Here is an 18,849-nt window from a genome sequence, read left to right as displayed (position 1 = left end):
GCTTGCATAGTAATTTAGCTTGCCTTGGTAGTTCTCAAACTGTTCCTCCTCCTCCTCCTGGTAGCAACCTTCTTCTTCGGCGTACTCTCCGGTGCTACCGTCTAAATTTTGAATACGAGTATAATTACTCACTAATTCAATGGCTATTCCACACCTCACAAATAAACACACCAACTACTCTATGCACACACATAAATAAACTAGAGTGCATGGGTTGTGGGATTTAAAATAGAATTTGTATTCCATAGGGTTCTTGAGAAATAATTTCCTCTCATTGAACTCTTCTTAAGATTTAATCTCTTCAACAATCATGGATGAACTCATCTTGACCTAAGTCAAATGTTCATCATCATCATCATTTGGGAGAATGATTTAAATGAGGTGGAACACCTCATACCATTTAAATAACACTACATTTGATTTAAATCTCAAGAATTTCATATAAGAGAGTTTGGAACCAGGGGTCCAAACATCCCATGAATTCATGTGAGACAAATTTAAATGAAGTATAAGACTCACACACTTTAACTTTAATAGTTTTGGACAATATCAACTAGTTAAACTAGTCAAAATATCCAATCACTAAACCATGGCATGATCATGCAAAGTGACCACACTATTTTATTGTATAAACAATTAGTGTAAGTCAAATGTGAGCTATTAGAGTTGGAATTAACTTAATAAATATTTTGGTTGATTTTTAAGAATTATTTGAATAGGGAAAAGTCCCTGGCTTGTTATTTTTGTCACATTAATTCTACAAAGAAATTGACCAAGAGGCCAGTGGCATTTTGTGGAGAATTTCAGTGGCTTTCCAACAATATCAAATTCACTAAATTTGGTTTAGCCAATTTGAAACTATTTAATTTCAAAGTTTGTGCAGTATTGGATTGTTTGGAAAATGTTTAAAACGAATTTGAATTAAACAGGCCGGCGGGAAACCAACGTGGGCCGAAATGGTTTAAACAGGGAAAAACGGCCCAGCAGCGCATCCAGTGCGCGCGGGCCTGCTGACAGGGTGGGGGCCACCCGTCAGTGGGCGTTTAAACCCGAAACGGTACGGGGTGACGTGGAGCGTAGGATTAGAAGGAGATCCAACGGCGCACGGTCGTCGTCTTCTCCGGCGAGATGCCGAGGTTCTGGCGGCGAGCCTAGGGGGTGGGAGAGCTAACCAGGGCTCCCGCGGTGGCTGGCAGTGTGCGTGATGTAGATGTGGACGACGGCGAAGCTCCTGGCACCGGCGGCGTCTCCTGGATCGGCTTCAATCGACGGCGATTTTCCGCGGCGTCCGGCGGCAGTGAGGTGGCGATTGGGTGGCTGCGGTGGGGAATGTCGACGGTGGAGTGGCTCAGGCGGTCAAGTGAGAAGAGGGGAAGGCGATGGTGTGCTCAGATCGACGAGCGGAGCTCTCCTTTTATAGGCGAGCGAGCGACCGTGGGGGCTGCGGCGAAGTCGACATGCTCGCGGCGATTCCGGCGAGCGGTTGGGCTCGGCGAGGGTGCGGTCGGGTTCTCCTCTGCCAGGCGATGCGTTTGGCGGCGACAGCGCGGTCGGGGGAGGCTGGGTTAGGTCGCATTGCTTCCGTGTCCGTCGCGTCCGCGGCGGACCAGGGTTCTCTTCTCCGGCGACGGCGGTTGCGGGTCTTGGTCGAGGGCGTGTCTGGGAGCGTTGCGGTGTCACGGTGATGCTCAACGTGCTCGCAGGGGGTCCAGGGGGTGCTCGAGGTCGTGGCGCGGCGCGTGGCCAGTGTGTGTCCGCGTCGGGCACACGCGCGACGTGAGCGGCGTCCAGGGCGTCGTGGACGCGTGCTGGTCTGGGCGTTGTCGAGCTCCTCCTCGACCAGGGCTGGGCTAGGGTGGCGTAGGAGAGGCGGTGGCATGCTGTGGCGCAGGGGCCAGGGTTGGGGAAGCAAGGGGAGAGGGGGTGGTGCGGCATGGCCGGCATGTGGCCGGCATGGCCATGCCATGCTTGCTCTCTCTCCCTCCTTAGCTCCACTATGTTTCATTTAGGGTTTAAGGGGACCAGGGAACATTGTAGTATAGCTTTGGTTTAAATTTGGTGAGGTAGATCACTATTTGCAATAGTTGCAAATAGTGCCCAATTTTGGAAAATGCAAAATTATCCAAATTGGAAAAAGTTCAAAAGGTAAAAGTTTGTGATATGTGAAGGTTGAGATAAGTTGTAATTGACCAGAGATGAATTGAGGTGGTGGTGGAAAAATTAGATTTCAAAATTTGGCCAAAATGGCTAAGTGGAGATTGTTGATCTTAATATAAAGTTGCAACTTTGGACAAGCATAGCTAGTGATCAAAGATGAATTTGGCAGGGTGGTCTTCATCAAAGTTGTTCACCTTGATGTTGACTTTGAAATGGTGCAAAGAGTTAGCAAAGATTGGTTTGGGAAAATTGAATTGCAGGGGCTCAAAGTGGTGATCAGACTAAAATCGGCAGATTTGGTCATCATCACATGTGAGTGGGAAAAGTGTTTGAAATTCATTTGAATTGTGCAACCCTGGTTCCAAAAGTTGTAATAAGTGTTTAATAACATTATTCAACTAATGGTGAAGACCAAATAGGTCTAGGGTCAAAATTTATAAAAATGCCGTAGGGCATATGTGAGGGTTTTTAGGGTTTTTCAATTATGGGAATTTCTTCCACTTTGATTTATTTGGTTGGTGATCTTCATATGATCACTCTAGGATTTTAGAGCACATCAAAATACAAGTAATAACAATCATCATGGCATATCACTCAAATGCACAAGTCCTATGCATGGTACTATATGCAAAAGAAAAGTTTTTTGCTGGTTTGAAATTTTGTTCTCTGGAATTCTCTAACTTTCTTTTTATTGAAATTTGGGGTGTTACAAACCCTTCCCCCTTACAAAAGATCTCGTCCCGAGATCAGAAAGAAAGTTAGGTACTAAAGAGATCTGGGTACTCCTTCTTCATGAAGTCTTCGCGTTCCCATGTGGCTTCATCCTCGGTATGATTGCTCCATTGGATCTTTAGAAACTTGATGCTTCGGGTGCGGGTGGTTCTGTACGCTTCTTCTAGGATGCGAATCGGCACTTCGCGGTAAGTCAGATCCTGGTTGATATCCACCGATCGGTGATCGATGTTCTTGAACACTTCGGTCTTCTCAGGGACTTCAAGACATTTCCGGAGAAGTGAGATGTGAAAAACGTCGTGCACAGCCGACATTTCTTCAGGCAACTCCAGTTGATAAGATACTTCACCTCGGCGGCTGAGGACTTGAAAAGGTCCCACATAGCGAGGTGCAAGCTTTCCTTTCAGCTGAAACCTTTGCATCCCTTTCAAGGGGGATACTTTGAGATAGACGAAATCTCCGATCTCAAAGGTCATCTCCCGACGTCTCTTGTCGGCGTAGCTCTTCTGTCTGGATTGCGCAGTCTTGAGATACTCGCGGATCTTGTGAACCTTCTCTTCTGCTTCACGAAGAACGTCTGGGCCGAAAACTTGACTCTCTCCGACTTCTGACCAGTTCAGGGGGGTACGGCACTTCCTCCCGTACAAGGCTTCAAAGGGGGCCATCTGTAGGCTGGCTTGGTAACTATTGTTGTAGGAGAATTCTGCGTAAGGCAGGCAGTCTTCCCACTTGGATCCGTATTCCAGTACGCAGGCTCTAAGCATGTCTTCCAGGATCTGGTTTACTCTCTCAGTCTGTCCGTCGGTCTGAGGGTGATAGGCGGTGCTGAAATTTAGGCGAGTGCCTAGTCCTTCATGCACCTTACGCGGAACCTTGAGGTGAACTGTGATCCTCTGTCTGACACTATCGATTTGGGGGTTCCGTGCAAAGCAACTATTCTGGAGATGTAAAGTTCAGCTAACTTGGGGCCTTGATAGGTGGTTTTGACGGCGATGAAATGGGCGACTTTGGTCAATCTATCGACCACTACCCATATGGAATCATTGCCTTTGCTGGATTTGGGCAGTCCGGTGATAAAGTCCATTCCTACGGAGTCCCATTTCCATTCCGGAATCTGAAGGGGTTGCAACAGTCCAGCGGGTCTTTGGTGTTCTGCCTTGACTCTCTGGCAGATGTCACACTTAGCGATATAGCTACCGATCTCTCTCTTCATTCCGTGCCACCAAAATTGTTCCTTTAGGTCCTGGTACATCTTGGTACCTCCGGGGTGGATGGAGTAAAGGGTGTCATGGGCTTCTTGCAGGATGACTTGTTTCAAGTCAGAGTCCGATGGTACGCAGAGACGTTCTTTGTACCAAAGCACTCCGGCTTCGTCTACGGTGAATCCGGGGGCTTTTCCTGCGGCTATCTGTTTCTTGATTCCGTCAATGCTAGCGTTGTCCTTCTGGGCTTCCTTGATCTGACCAATCAAGGTGGGTTGCGGTTCTATCTTTGGCTAGGAATCCTTCACTTACAAGTTCAAGTCTGAACTGTTCAAACTCTTGGTGCAAAGCTGGGCTGTTCGGTTGCGAGCATGGAGTTCAAGCGGCACGGCAGTCGACTCAAGGCATCCGCTACCACATTGGCCTTGCCGGGGTGGTAGTGAATCTCCATGTCGTAATCCTTGATCAATTCGATCCATCGGCGTTGTCTCATGTTCAACTCTTTCTGGGTGAAAATGTATTTGAGGCTTTTGTGGTCGGAGTAGATCTCGCATCGATTACCCATGAGGTAATGACGCCAAACTTTCAAGGCTAAGACCACGGCTGCAAGCTCGAGGTCGTGGGTTGGGTAGTTCTGCTCATGTTGCTTGAGTTGTCTAGAAAGGTAGGATACAACCTTGCCTTCTTGCATAAGCACGCATCCAAGTCCAGTCTTGGAGGCGTCGCAATATACGTCAAAGGGCTTTGCAATATCTGGCATGATCAGGATTGGGGCTGTTGTCAGTCTACTCTTGAGCTGTTGAAAGCTCTCTTCACACTTGTGGGTCCACTCAAACTTTCTGTCCTTTTTCAGCAGTTGGGTCATTGGTCGAGCGATGCTCGAGAAACCTTCAACAAATCTGCGGTAATATCCGGCTAATCCAAGAAAAGAGCGGACCTCGGTTTGTGTGGTTGGGGCTTTCCATTCCATAACAGTTTTGATCTTGGCGGGATCTACGGCAATTCCTCCTGCGGACAAGATGTGTCCGAGGAATCCAACTTCTTCCAGCCAAAACTCACACTTGCTAAACTTGGCGTACAACTGGTGCTGTCTAAGGGTTTCTAGGACAATCTCCAAATGCTGTTCATGTTCCTCTTCGGACTTGGAGTAGACCAGAATGTCATCGATGAAAACAACGACAAACTTGTCCAAAAAGTTCATGAAGATCTTATTCATGAGATTCATGAAATAAGCGGGGGCATTGGTCAATCCAAACGACATGACGTTGTACTCATACAACCCATATCTGGTGGTAAAGGCAGTTTTTGGAATGTCGGTGGCTCGGATCTTCAGTTGGTGGTATCCAGTTCTAAGATCAATCTTCGAGAAAACTCGGGATCCGGTGAGTTGGTCAAACAAGTCTTCGATCTTGGGTAAGGGGTATTTGTTTTTGATGGTGACATCGTTAAGTTTACGATAGTCCGTGCATAAACGATTTGCACCATCCTTCTTGTCGACAAACAAGACGGGGGATCTCCAGGGGGATGCACTTGGTCTAATCAAACCTTTGGCTAACATGTCATCTATTTGCTTCTTCAGCTCCACAAGCTCGGCTGCGTTCATGCTGTAGGCTCTCTGGGCGATGGGTCCAGTTCCAGGGATTAACTCGATGATAAACTCGATATCCCGGTCCGGGGGCATACCGGGTAGATCATCCGGAAACACATCAGGGTAGCGACAAACGACCCTGATTTGATCCAGAGTTGGCTTGGATACACTTTGGTTGCAGGTAAATTTTCTGGGTAGTTTTTCAGAGACGTGCTCAACTACGATACCGGTGCTGCTAGTCATGGTTATGGCTTTCTTGGCGCAGTCTATCAGCCCATTGTGCTTGGACATCCAGTCCATTCCTAGGACAACTTCCAAACCTTTGGTTCCCAGTATGATTAGATTTGCAAAGAAATCTACATCATGGATTCTGATGGGCACATTTTTGCAAAATTTTCTGGCTTTGGTGGTTGACCCGGGGATTTGAACTATCATAACGTGCTTCAAACTGAGAGGTTGAATTTTACTTGTTGATGCAAAATCTTCGGTGACAAAGGAATGCGATGCTCCGGAATCAAACAACACTCTAGCAGGGGTGTGGTTGACAGAAAACATACCCAGCACAACATCGGGTGCTTCCTGGGCTTCTTCGGCGTTCATGTGGTAGAGGCGGCCGTTGCGGTTGTTGGGGTTGTTGGGGACGAACTTCTTGCCGGTGGAGACACGGCGTTGCTGCTGAGCAGGGGCAGCGGTGTTGCCGGCGAGCTTGGCAAGACGCTTGGGACACTCGTTGGAGTAGTGCCCCACTACACCACACTCATAACAAGTGATAGTGCTCTTGTCCGGCTTGTTCGCAACAGGGATGGCATTGCTCCCGGTTCTGGGGTTAGTGTTGGTGTTGGTGTTGTTGGTGTTCGGGGCTCGGGGTGGAGCGCGGTTGTAGTTGTTGTTGTAGCCTCCTGGCTTGGAGTTTCCTCCACTCCGGTTCTGATAACCGGGGCGAGAGTTCTGCATCGGGGGTTTGTTGTGTCTCGGAGTGAAACCTCCGCTTGAGCTAGGGCGAAACTTTTGGGGGTGGCTTGGTCCACTCTGACTTGCCATGCGGCGCTTGCGGTTCTCATTGGCTTGGTTTAACTTGCCCTCCATCTGGATGGCGGAGTCAACAAGGGCTTCGAGGTCGGCGAAGGGGATGTTGACGAGGACAGTCTGCATCTCATCATGCAGCCCGTTCAGGAATCTCTCCTTCCTCTTCTCAACGGTGTCAGTCTCATCAGGGGCATACCTTGACAAGGTGAGAAACTTGTCGCGGTACTCAACCACCGTCATGCGACCTTGTTTCAGTTCACGAAATTCATCCCTCATCTTCTTGATAAGACCCGGGGGTACATGGTACTTGCTGAACTTGAGTTTGAAATCCTCCCAAGTCATGAATTGACCTCCGTTCATGGCACGGGTACTTATCCACCAAGCGCGAGCTGGTCCAGCGAGATAGTGAGTGGCGAACAACACCTTCTCGTTGGCTTCCACTCCAGCTACTTCCAGATTGTTCTCCATAGTCTGGAGCCAATCGTCGGCGTCGAGGGGCTCCTCGGTCTTGCTAAACACCGGAGGGTTGGTGTTCTGGAAGTTCTTGAGCTTGGATCCGGGGTGGTCATGATTTCCATGGCCTTGGTTGGCAATGTTCTGCAGGGCGATGATGTTGGCTTGGCGCTCGGCTCTCTCGGTTTCCCGGTCTGCAAGCAAGGTTTGCAGAAGTTGCATCATCGCGTCGTTGGTGCGGTTCGGAGGGGCCATCTGAGGATATAGAAGATCATGAGATAAGAGGGAACATTCTATGGTTCATTTTGGGTTAAGTTTGAAAAACTTTTGAAAACTTGTAATCTTTTCATGACAAACATAACATTCATTCATTCATGCAGTACATAGTACAAACTACACATACTCCAATGGTTTTAAGAACCATTCTCATGCTACGATACAAAGGACGGGATACAACTCACACCTACTATAGTGAGACTAGTGCAACTACTCCTCATCATCGATATCGATCGGGACGTAGTCATCCTGTCCGGCCTCCAGGAACTCGTAGTCCTCCTCCTCGGTGTTCTCGTCCTCCTCAAAGTCATCGTCATCGCTCAGAAAGGCGTCTCCTCCCTGAATGTCGATGCCTTCATCGTCATCCTCTAGCTGAAGAATCTGATCCTCCTGAGCCTTGACAGTGGCCTCAAGTGACGCGATCCGGTCGCGAAGGCGGCGAATCGTAGCGTCCTTCTTGGCACGCTACTGGCGAAGGTTCCTGCGGTCGTTGTTGAGTAGCTTGATCGCCTCGCCCTGCTCGATGATGTGAGCATGGGTCTGGTTCGCGTAAGCGCGAGAGGCGTCGAGGTCCCTCTGAGTCTGGTAGAGCATGAAGTCCAAGTGATCCACATGGTGCCTCAACTGAGGGTGGAGTGGCACATCCATGGGTCTTCCGTCAGAGTTGCGCCGCGCGAGATGCGCAAAGCGTTCCTCACGAAGTGCTTCCGCATTCTGTCCGCACAGACGAGCAAGTGCTTCCTGAAGAGCACGTGCAAGCCCGTCGAGCCAGTTGCTTTCCCTGAAAGAGAAAAGGATCCTCTCCGAGGTGGGAGGCTCCAGCTTGCCCCTCAAATCGGCAGTGATAATCCACTGCAGTTCCCCTCCCGGCTGGTCGTCCACCTGAATCCCGTGAAACTCGGGGTGTGGGCGGCCAAGGTGATCCGACAGGGAGTCGAGGTCATGCTCGAAGATCAAGCTTCCTCCGTTCCCAAGCTGGTAAAACTTGGTGTTGAGGGGTTCATTCGGCTCCATCTGAAAGAGAATTGGATGAGTAAGTTAGAGAGTGCAAAGTGTGGCAAGGTTTTAAGTTGATTCAAATAAGATAGAACATGATTCCTCAAATTTTGGCAAAGTCTCAAAGACAAGAGTGTAGTAAATTTTCACAAATAAGTTCTTTCATTTGATTTCAAAGTTAAATTTTTCAGAACGCCCATTCTAACTAAGGTCTCCTAAGGTCAAACAATGGCTCTGATACCAACTTGTCAACACCCGGATTTTTAAGTCCGAATGCCTATTATGTCATACATCGCAATCCCAGGAATATTGTTGTTGCGAGGCATAATAGTTAAGTATCACAGTCATCATTCATTACAAACCATAAGTCTTACAAATTTGGAATCACATGATCCATATTACACGAATAGTTGATCTATCGATCAACGAACAAACACAAGTTCATAGTTCACACATAGCGGAAGCGTAAGATACAAGGACTCTCGAGTCCACAGGCCAACGCTTGACGTCGGAAGGCGCTTAGTTGTCGTAGGCGTCCTGCTGGTCATCTCCTTGGTCATCTTCATACTCTGGCCATTTGAATAGCCAGGGACAAAGCCGTGAGTACGTTGAGTACTCGCAAACTAATACTAATGAAAGTGCTAGACATTCTAGTAGGGTTTGCTAAGCTCTAGTTTTATTTGCATAAAGCTAGTTTTAGTTCACAAAGTTTGAGAAAAGCTTACTCAAGTGCTAACTAACTCAAGGGGGAACATTAGTGTCATTCCCACCATTCAAGTGGGGATTTCAATTCAATCCACCACAAGTCATTTCACCATCACCTTTCAACATCATTTTCAAAGATATGACATTGGAAACTGTATGGCCCTTCCAACCGTCCGTAACCGTGGACGCAGCTATTCGAATAGGTTTACACTCTGCAGAGGTTGCACACTTGTGCCACAACATTTGATTTCATCCGTCGGGATTTCCCCGAATAATCGTAACACAGTACGCGGATCATCAACCATAACCTTTCACTTACGAACCCTAGTATGAGCACCTCTCCCCATGAGCTTGGCCTCCCGGTGAAGACCAACTCGTCAGCACAGGGAACTGCACAGGGCTTGGGCCGGACATTCACCTCATTTCGCATCATATCGTATCGTTTCTTTTGTGGTAGAGGCAGCTTTCGGCATAACCCCGATGACGCTTGTTTAGAGGGAACCCATACTAAGACGCATAAACTTCCAATTAAGCCCTACCCATAATCAGGTATTGTGGGGGTACTTGAGAATTGGAAAGGTATCGCATTCAAACCAACATCATGTTTTATCAAAAATCACCATCTTCTCTTGGTCATATTCACCTTCAAAAATCATTCAATGGAATGCATCTTCATTCCAAGGTTTCAAAATCCTTTCAAAATCACAAGGCTCCCATCTAGAGTAGTCAAATTTAGTTGATTAGCACTAGCTCTAAGTCATGAGGGGTGCTACCTTGCTTTGCTTGGAAAAGACTAACTCACTACTCTAGTATCCAACTTGTACTTTGACCAAAGTTAACTATAAAAGTAAATCATTTAGAAAACAAGTAAAAACTTGGGATGGGTTCACACAAGAAAAGGATCAGAAACATGGTGCCATGCCCCAAGGAGCTTTGCACCTAGCAAGAATATTAGCTTGCATAGTAATTTAGCTTGCCTTGGTAGTTCTCAAACTGTTCCTCCTCCTCCTCCTGGTAGCAACCTTCTTCTTCGGCGTACTCTCCGGTGCTACCGTCTAAATTTTGAATACGAGTATAATTACTCACTAATTCAATGGCTATTCCACACCTCACAAATAAACACACCAACTACTCTATGCACACACATAAATAAACTAGAGTGCATGGGTTGTGGGATTTAAAATAGAATTTGTATTCCATAGGGTTCTTGAGAAATAATTTCCTCTCATTGAACTCTTCTTAAGATTTAATCTCTTCAACAATCATGGATGAACTCATCTTGACCTAAGTCAAATGTTCATCATCATCATCATTTGGGAGAATGATTTAAATGAGGTGGAACACCTCATACCATTTAAATAACACTACATTTGATTTAAATCTCAAGAATTTCATATAAGAGAGTTTGGAACCAGGGGTCCAAACATCCCATGAATTCATGTGAGACAAATTTAAATGAAGTATAAGACTTCACACACTTTAACTTTAATAGTTTTGGAAAATATCAACTAGTTAAACTAGTCAAAATATCCAATCACTAAACCATGGCATGATCATGCAAAGTGACCACACTATTTTATTGCATAAACAATTAGTGTAAGTCAAATGTGAGCTATTAGAGTTGGAATTAACTTAATAAATATTTTGGTTGATTTTTAAGAATTATTTGAATAGGGAAAAGTCCCTGGCTTGTTATTTTTGTCACATTAATTCTACAAAGAAATTGACCAAGAGGCCAGTGGCATTTTGTAGAGAATTTCAGTGGCTTTCCAACAATATCAAATTCACTAAATTTGGTTTAGCCAATTTGAAACTATTTAATTTCAAAGTTTGTGCAGTATTGGATTGTTTGGAAAATGTTTAAAACGAATTTGAATTAAACAGGCCGGCGGGAAACCAACGTGGGCCGAAATGGTTTAAACAGGGAAAAACGGCCCAGCAGCGCATCCAGTGCGCGCGGGCCTGTTGACAGGGTGGGGGCCACCCGTCAGTGGGCGTTTAAACCCGAAACGGTACGGGGTGACGTGGAGCGTAGGATTAGAAGGAGATCCAACGGCGCACGGTCGTCGTCTTCTCCGGCGAGATGCCGAGGTTCTGGCGGCGAGCCTAGGGGGTGGGAGAGCTAACCAGGGCTCCCGCGGTGGCTGGCAGTGTGCGTGATGTAGATGTGGACGACGGCGAAGCTCCTGGCACCGGCGGCGTCTCCTGGATCGGCTTCAATCGACGGCGATCTTCCGCGGCGTCCGGCGGCAGTGAGGTGGCGATTGGGTGGCTGCGGTGGGGACTGTCGACGGTGGAGTGGCTCAGGCGGTCAAGTGAGAAGAGGGGAAGGCGATGGTGTGCTCAGATCGACGAGCGGAGCTCTCCTTTTATAGGCGGCGGCGACCGTGGGGGCTGCGGCGAAGTCGACATGCTCGCGGCGATTCCGGCGAGCGGTTGGGCTCGGCGAGGGTGCGGTCGGGTTCTCCTCTGCCAGGCGATGCGTTTGGCGGCGACAGCGTGGTCGGGGGAGGCTGGGTTAGGTCGCATTGCTTCCGTGTCCGTCGCGTCCGCGGCGGACCAGGGTTCTCTTCTCCGGCGACGGCGGTTGCGGGTCTTGGTCGAGGGCGTGTCTGGGAGCGTTGCGGTGTCACGGTGATGCTCAACGTGCTCGCAGGGGGTCCAGGGGGTGCTCGAGGTCGTGGCGCGGCGCGTGGCCAGTGTGTGTCCGCGTCGGGCACACGCGCGACGTGAGCGGCGTCCAGGGCGTCGTGGACGCGTGCTGGTCTGGGCGTTGTCGAGCTCCTCCTCGACCAGGGCTGGGCTAGGGTGGCGTAGGAGAGGCGGTGGCATCGTGGCGCAGGGGGCCAGGGTTGGGGAAGCAAGGGGAGAGGGGGAGGTGCGGCATGGCCGCCATGTGCCCGGCATGGCCATGCCAAGCTTGCTCTCTCTCCATCCTTAGCTCCACTATGTTTCATTTAGGGTTTAAGGGGACCAGGGAACATTGTAGTATAGCTTTGGTTTAAATTTGGTGAGGTAGATCACTATTTGCAATAGTTGCAAATAGTGCCCAATTTTGGAAAATGCAAAATTATCCAAATTGGAAAAAGTTCAAAAGGTAAAAGTTTGTGATATGTGAAGGTTGAGATAAGTTGTAATTGACCAGAGATGAATTGAGGTGGTGGTGGAAAAATTAGATTTCAAAATTTGGCCAAAATGGCTAAGTGGAGATTGTTGATCTTAATATAAAGTTGCAACTTTGGACAAGCATAGCTAGTGATCAAAGATGAATTTGGCAGGGTGGTCTTCATCAAAGTTGTTCACCTTGATGTTGACTTTGAAATGGTGCAAAGAGTTAGCAAAGATTGGTTTGGGAAAATTGAATTGCAGGGGCTCAAAGTGGTGATCAGACTAAAATTGGCAGATTTGGTCATCATCACATGTGAGTGGGAAAAGTGTTTGAAATTCATTTGAATTGTGCAACCCTGGTTCCAAAAGTTGTAATAAGTGTTTAATAACATTATTCAACTAATGGTGAAGACCAAATAGGTCTAGGGTCAAAATTTATAAAAATGCCATAGGGCATATGTGAGGGTTTTTAGGGTTTTTCAATTATGGGAATTTCTTCCACTTTGATTTATTTGGTTGGTGATCTTCATATGATCACTCTAGGATTTTAGAGCACATCAAAATACAAGTAATAACAATCATCATGGCATATCACTCAAATGCACAAGTCCTATGCATGGTACTATATGCAAAAGAAAAGTTTTTTGCTGGTTTGAAATTTTGTTCTCTGGAATTCTCTAACTTTCTTTTTATTGAAATTTGGGGTGTTACATATACCTCCAGAGAGGTCTGGTTCTTCATAGCCGATGATCTCGGCTCCTTCATTGTTGTCGTAGTCCTCCTCCAGACGGTTCAGACAATCTAAGCATGGGATTTAAGAGTGGTATTGTGGGGACCCCGGACTAACTGTCCGAAATTCCCTGTTATGTATACAGTTCACGATCCCATGATCAGTGCGCCGTGAACACATAACCGAACTGATATCAAATAACACCATCCATTACAAAGCGGAATAAGAAAATTACAACATGGTCACATGACCGATACTTACATAATAGCCTCGAAGGGCCTAACTAAACATCAGAGTAGCAACATCACTTCAGCAGCGCAGTACCTAAGTCATCTGCCATAACCCTATAGGCAACTGACTGGGAAGACGTTCCTAGCTCGCATAGACATCGCCAACTCCTTCTTCATCCGTCGTGTTCCTCCAAGTCTGGCCAAGTAAATAGCCAGGGACAAAGCCGTGAGTACATTTGGAATTGTACTCGCAAACCATCAATAAAGGTACGTTGCAAGAGTGCAAGATAACAAGTGCTAATCTAAGGAGACAAGAAGGAAGAGCTATTTTCTCCAGTGGAAATAGCATATGGAAGAGAATCAGTTTCTCTTGTGGATATAGCATGTGGAAGAGACATAGATTCTCTCGTGGATATAGCATGCGGAAGAGACATAGTTTCTCTTGTGGATATAGCATTCCGCCATCTCAATTGATGGGGACGCTTAGGAAGTCCTATGACATATCTATATCTTTATTGGAGATGAGGTAGCATAAGTCCATCTCAGTTGATGGAAATGCTAGAGGATGCCTATGACATACCTATATCTTTATTGAAGAAGATACTTCAAAAGATACTTATGACATCTCTATATCTTTGTTAAAGAAGAGTTCCTCTTCAAGAAACATTTAGGAAAGAGTTCCCCACTTAGCCTTCATTTTTCCACGACCATCTCCATATGGTCAACACACGCCCTTTTTCCGTACCCTTCCGGTACACATAAACACAACACTTCCTTTGCAAATCATTTGTTCAAAAACAAAACGCAAGCCCCGGTTAAGTATGGCTATCTCAACTTGTCCATGACCGCGGACGCGGCTATTCGAATAGATTTGACTCTGCAGAGTTTGCACACTTTCCCCACAACTATCCGGATACCTATCGTGTGGGCATCATCCCCGCATAACAACATATACCACGACGGATACCCGGACATAACCTTTCGCCCATCTCCACTGGCATGAGTCCTTCCCTGCGGGCTTACCCCTTCCCGGCACCCCGGCAGCATACCTCCTTTTGAGCGTATCTCCGGCGCCATGACAGAAGACCCTCAGTAATCGTCCGGCTATAGACAACTACAGTGTATTGCCTCCTCCAGAGCGCAACCCGGCGTCAGAGGTCGTCGTGACCCTCCCTAGAAAGTTATGAAGGGTGCTCCTGCCAGCTTCAACAAACTACGGGCTAAGCCCCGTCCCACACCAGGGTAGTGTGGTTGCGCGATAAAAAGTTGGGACGGCGAACACTTATACGCAGTGCTCCTTTGAAAAACCTTTCCTTTTTCCCACAATACCACGGTTGCTCAACCAACCTCCATACACCACTTTCCCAAACATCTTTATCAAGATCCTTTGCTTTCATAAACCATACACTTGGGTTAACTCACCCAAGGTTTTCATAAACATTTACAACAAGGTAAACCTTGAGGGGTTCCCAACCTATAGTTTCATGAGAAGGAACTAATACGCAACACGGCCGAGATGAGGATCATCACGCCATGAGGAGTAGGTGTGAGTGGCTCAAATGGAATTATACTTGCTTAAGGTAAGCATGTATAAAGACAACATAGGGTCAAACTTTCAGAGTTGTGGTACTACGATACAACTTGGATGGTGAAAGTTCACTACCCAACCAACATTCACAGGGGTACACGGCATACTTCTCTCAAGTTGAGAATTACACCAAGCTTCATGACTTTGATATCTCTAGACTCAACAAAGTGGTGAGGGTGTGATGTAAGATTCCATCTTGGAATAGGACATGCCCTAGTTGAGCATGCAAGAAGACCAAAGGGAACAACACTGCCATGATGCCATGCATCCCTCCAACATGTGAGCAAGGGTGGAATAGCACCACAAGGGAGTACCCCACTTACAACCATACATAGACCAATATAGAGAGAACAACACATATAGGAATAAGATGCTTTGGGACATCAACAAATGACATCCACCACAACATCAATCAGAGTTCAAAGATGGCTTGCCTTTGCTTATTTGTCCCTGTACTTCTTCAACTCCATCCATATAAGAATTCCAACAACATATATAAATAAAATCCTCGTCCAATTCCACTTCTTCTTCTTCTTCTCCGGAATTGTTCGCATCTATCGCCGGAAAATATAAAAGGAACACAATCAATCACATTGCACCAACAAACAAACATACAACAATCAACAACTAACCATGCAACCAAGGTATAACATACAAAGGACTTATAGATACCACAAACAACTTAAAGAGAAACCATTTTATTTACCTAGTAAAGGTTTGAGAGTATCACAACTTAGCAATTACCTCTCTCGGTTATCACCATGGTATAAACCAATTATCCCCTGGTAGATAACATCATGAAGAGGACAAGAGCATTAGTTGGGCATCACAAACATTCTCAACATAATTTCAAACATTTTTGGAAAAGTAGAAATCAGCTTTCCTAATTTAATTTGCTCACTTAACACTATACAAAAATAGGAAGCAAACCATATACCACATCATTTGAAAACTTAAGCAAAACAAAAGAGTTAAAGTTAGGTTGCAGAGGTTTTGTTTTGCAAGCATGAAACAAAGGTTGCCCATCTCTACTAAAAAGAGTTGGTCAAGGGTTTTAAATAAACCGAAAAGTTTTGCTTCAACAATGCATGTCACACATAAACATTACTAACAGCAACAAATATGTATGAACAGAGACTAATAATATTTTTCCTAGATAGCCAGTACTAATACAAGACTAACCCAATTGGAATCACCCAAAAAGGTTAATCCTACTATTTTAGGAATTTCTTTGAATCTGACTGTACAGAAAACAAGATCTGTAAGCCATAAATCGTAGAAAAATCCTAAAAATATGAGGCCACTGGCATTTGAAAGATATTTAAACAGAGAAGCATACACAATTGGATTTGGGTTCAAATTGTTTCTGAAACTCTCACAAATGGATTTACAAATTTACTGCATGTTTTCACCATTTGCTTTAACTATGGAGTTGCAAACAGATAAAGGTTTGAAACTTGTTTGAGATGATTAAGAAAACATGCAGTAAATTTGTAAATCCATTAGGTTCAAATATGGATTTTTGGTGATTTAAAAGCTAACAGCCATGTCTGCAGAACACACAGAACAAGTTTAATTCACCAAAAATCATGCACACATCACAAAAATATGAGGCTTGCTGTATCTGAAAGATATTGAATAGGTGGTTCTTACCCAATTGGTTTCATTCAAAAATTCATTTCCAAGCTCCTGTTTTAATTCGACAAAGTTAGATCTGACCAGATCTTGATCTGTGAACCATTTCAGTTTCAGGAGGTCAATCGAAGTGAAACCAACGCCAAACTGAAGGTACTGGAGAGAGCTTTCACCCTCAGTTGAGTTTGCTCAAAAAGGTTTTGTAAAACGGAATAAATCTAACAAACAGTGATTCTGCATGTTTTCAGAATTTTATTTACCATGCAAAATCCTTAACGAATTAGAGGATGAGACCAATGCCAAGTTGTAGATCTTTTCAATACCTATCTGTGGAACTTTGAATCACTCGATTTTGATCTGCACACAAGATTTGGCGGATTTTACAAGTTCGTACCAGAATCTGAAACAGCAAGATACAGAAATTACTGCAAGGTTTTGGACGAACTTTGCTCAAGAACTTCAGATCTGAGGATAGCTCAACCTTCTCCATGCTTGGACCAACATGCACCTGCATCAAGATCCAATCTAGTGAGAGGAGAAAGGAGGAAGTGAGCTGGACTCATCAAAGATTAGGGGAGAAGAGAGTGAGAGGGAAGCTCTCATGGTGAGGGGAAGCTTGAGGGAGGAGGGGAGCTTCATCTTGGTGGATTTCTATGGCCATGGCCGGCCATGTGAGCAAGGGGGAGCAACAGCTCGTGGGGGAAGGAGGGGAGGGAGTGGGTGTGAGTGGAGAGAGCAAAAATTAGAGCAAAGGGAGAGGTGGCCGGCCAAGGGGGGGTTTTATAGAGGGAGAGGGGTGGCTGCCTCCTTTTTTCATTGGCCAAGGGAGGTGGCTGCCCATTTAATGATTGGGTTAGTTGGGAGGCAAGACTTGTGGAGGAAGAAAGTGAGGAGAAACATGGCTGGCCGAAATTGTCATGGCCGGCTCCATTCTTGCCAAGCACAAGTGAGCAATGTGAGAGAGAGGCACAACATCAATGTATATAGGCCAAGACATGATGTTGAGGAGATAATGCTCATGAGTGATTTGGATGATGATAAGTATAGGAGCAGATACATATAGATAAAAATAAGTGTGAGGTGATATGTACTCCAAGGATAATTGTTACCACTATGGTTGGGACAAACATAAGATGAAAAATAGACCCAAAGGTATATTTGATGACTAGAAGTTTTTATTTGAATTCAATTTTGGAAGGATTGAGATTGACCACATGCAACAATGCATGAGCATGCCAAGGTAGATGGGGTGGTGATAGTGGTTTAGGCAAGGGTAGAACAAGATTAAGAGAGATGGTGAGTGAAGTATCCAAATACTCACAAGGATGGATATATTGACAGAAATCATCAATTCATGAAGTCAAGATGATGATGGAAAAGAATAGAAGAGTGAGATAGGTATGATGAAATATAAGTTGCTCTTCAAATAAGAGGTCAATTGGGAGTGATTTGAAATTATCAAATGATCATCCATTTGATCAAGAATTGGAGGATGGGAAAAAACAATGTGATAGATCAGAGGTGTGCATAAGATGTGCAAGTGTTGCCATTTGAAAAAGGATTTATTTGAAAGGTATATGAAACACCTCAATTGTCTAGGGACAATTGGGAAAGAACTCAAGTAGAATGAAATTTGAAAATGTTGAGAGGAAACTAGTTGGAACATAGGGGTTCAACATATTCTACTTACCTTCCCAAGTAAAGTAGAGTTTTTATCAAATGTAAGAATAAGCAAGAGGGAAAACAAGAAATGGTATAGGTACCATAAACAAGCCTTTTGCTTAAAAAGAAAGCAAGATAGAAAATAATGTTTTAGAAATCAGTACTTGGTAGAAATGGGATAAAAACAAAACCCATTTCAGTTCCTTGTTTTCCTTGAAGAAATATCTTGAAAAGATTTTGTAGAATTAGAAGTAGTTTTGTGATCAAAACTAGAGAAGGAAAATCAATAGGATTTTTGAGAGAGAAAACTAACTTAGGGAGAAGTGTTCTCAAGGGTAGATGATGGCTACAAAATGTACCCACCATTCCCACTCTTGGTTTGTGAAGAATAAACTTGAATAAAGACAAGAGGTAAAATTGAAGGAAGTGATCTAGTGTTGAATCATGGAATAGGGTACAAGATCAAGTTGAATATATGAGCTGCAAGGATTGACTGATACATGCAAGACGTGGAGGTTGAAGAGGATGTCACATAGTTGAGATCCATGCATTGAATTCAACAATAACAGTTGTGGGTGCTTAGAGATCAATTGCCAAAGTCTGAACATTTTAAGCCTGTCAACACAGATGGTCGACATGGCCTCAAAACCAACAAGGATGAGTGGGTATAAGAGAGGGATGTAGCTAGGGGTAGATGATCCCAAGTTTTGAATTAAGGATGATTTGAACCAGATTGCACAAAGAGGAAAATAAAGATGGCT

The 18,849-nt window shown here is 45.2% G+C and overlaps 1 long non-coding RNA gene across 1 annotated transcript; it reads right to left on the bottom strand.

Moving 5' to 3' along the window:
- Positions 1-16,443: 16,443 nt before the first annotated feature.
- Positions 16,444-17,110, bottom strand: LOC139835207 (uncharacterized). The gene is made up of 3 exons (XR_011750959.1): positions 16,872-17,110; positions 16,687-16,783; positions 16,444-16,521 (listed from the first exon to the last, which is right to left on the bottom strand). It is a non-coding gene; the product is annotated as an uncharacterized lncRNA (long non-coding RNA).
- Between the last annotated feature and the right edge of the window lie 1,739 nt (positions 17,111-18,849).

This window comes from Lolium perenne, chromosome 2 (assembly GCF_019359855.2).
Source record: "Lolium perenne isolate Kyuss_39 chromosome 2, Kyuss_2.0, whole genome shotgun sequence".
Classification (NCBI taxonomy): domain Eukaryota; kingdom Viridiplantae; phylum Streptophyta; class Magnoliopsida; order Poales; family Poaceae; genus Lolium; species Lolium perenne.
The sequence above is the reverse complement of the archived record's forward strand: the minus strand, read 5'-3'. Positions and strand labels throughout refer to the sequence as shown.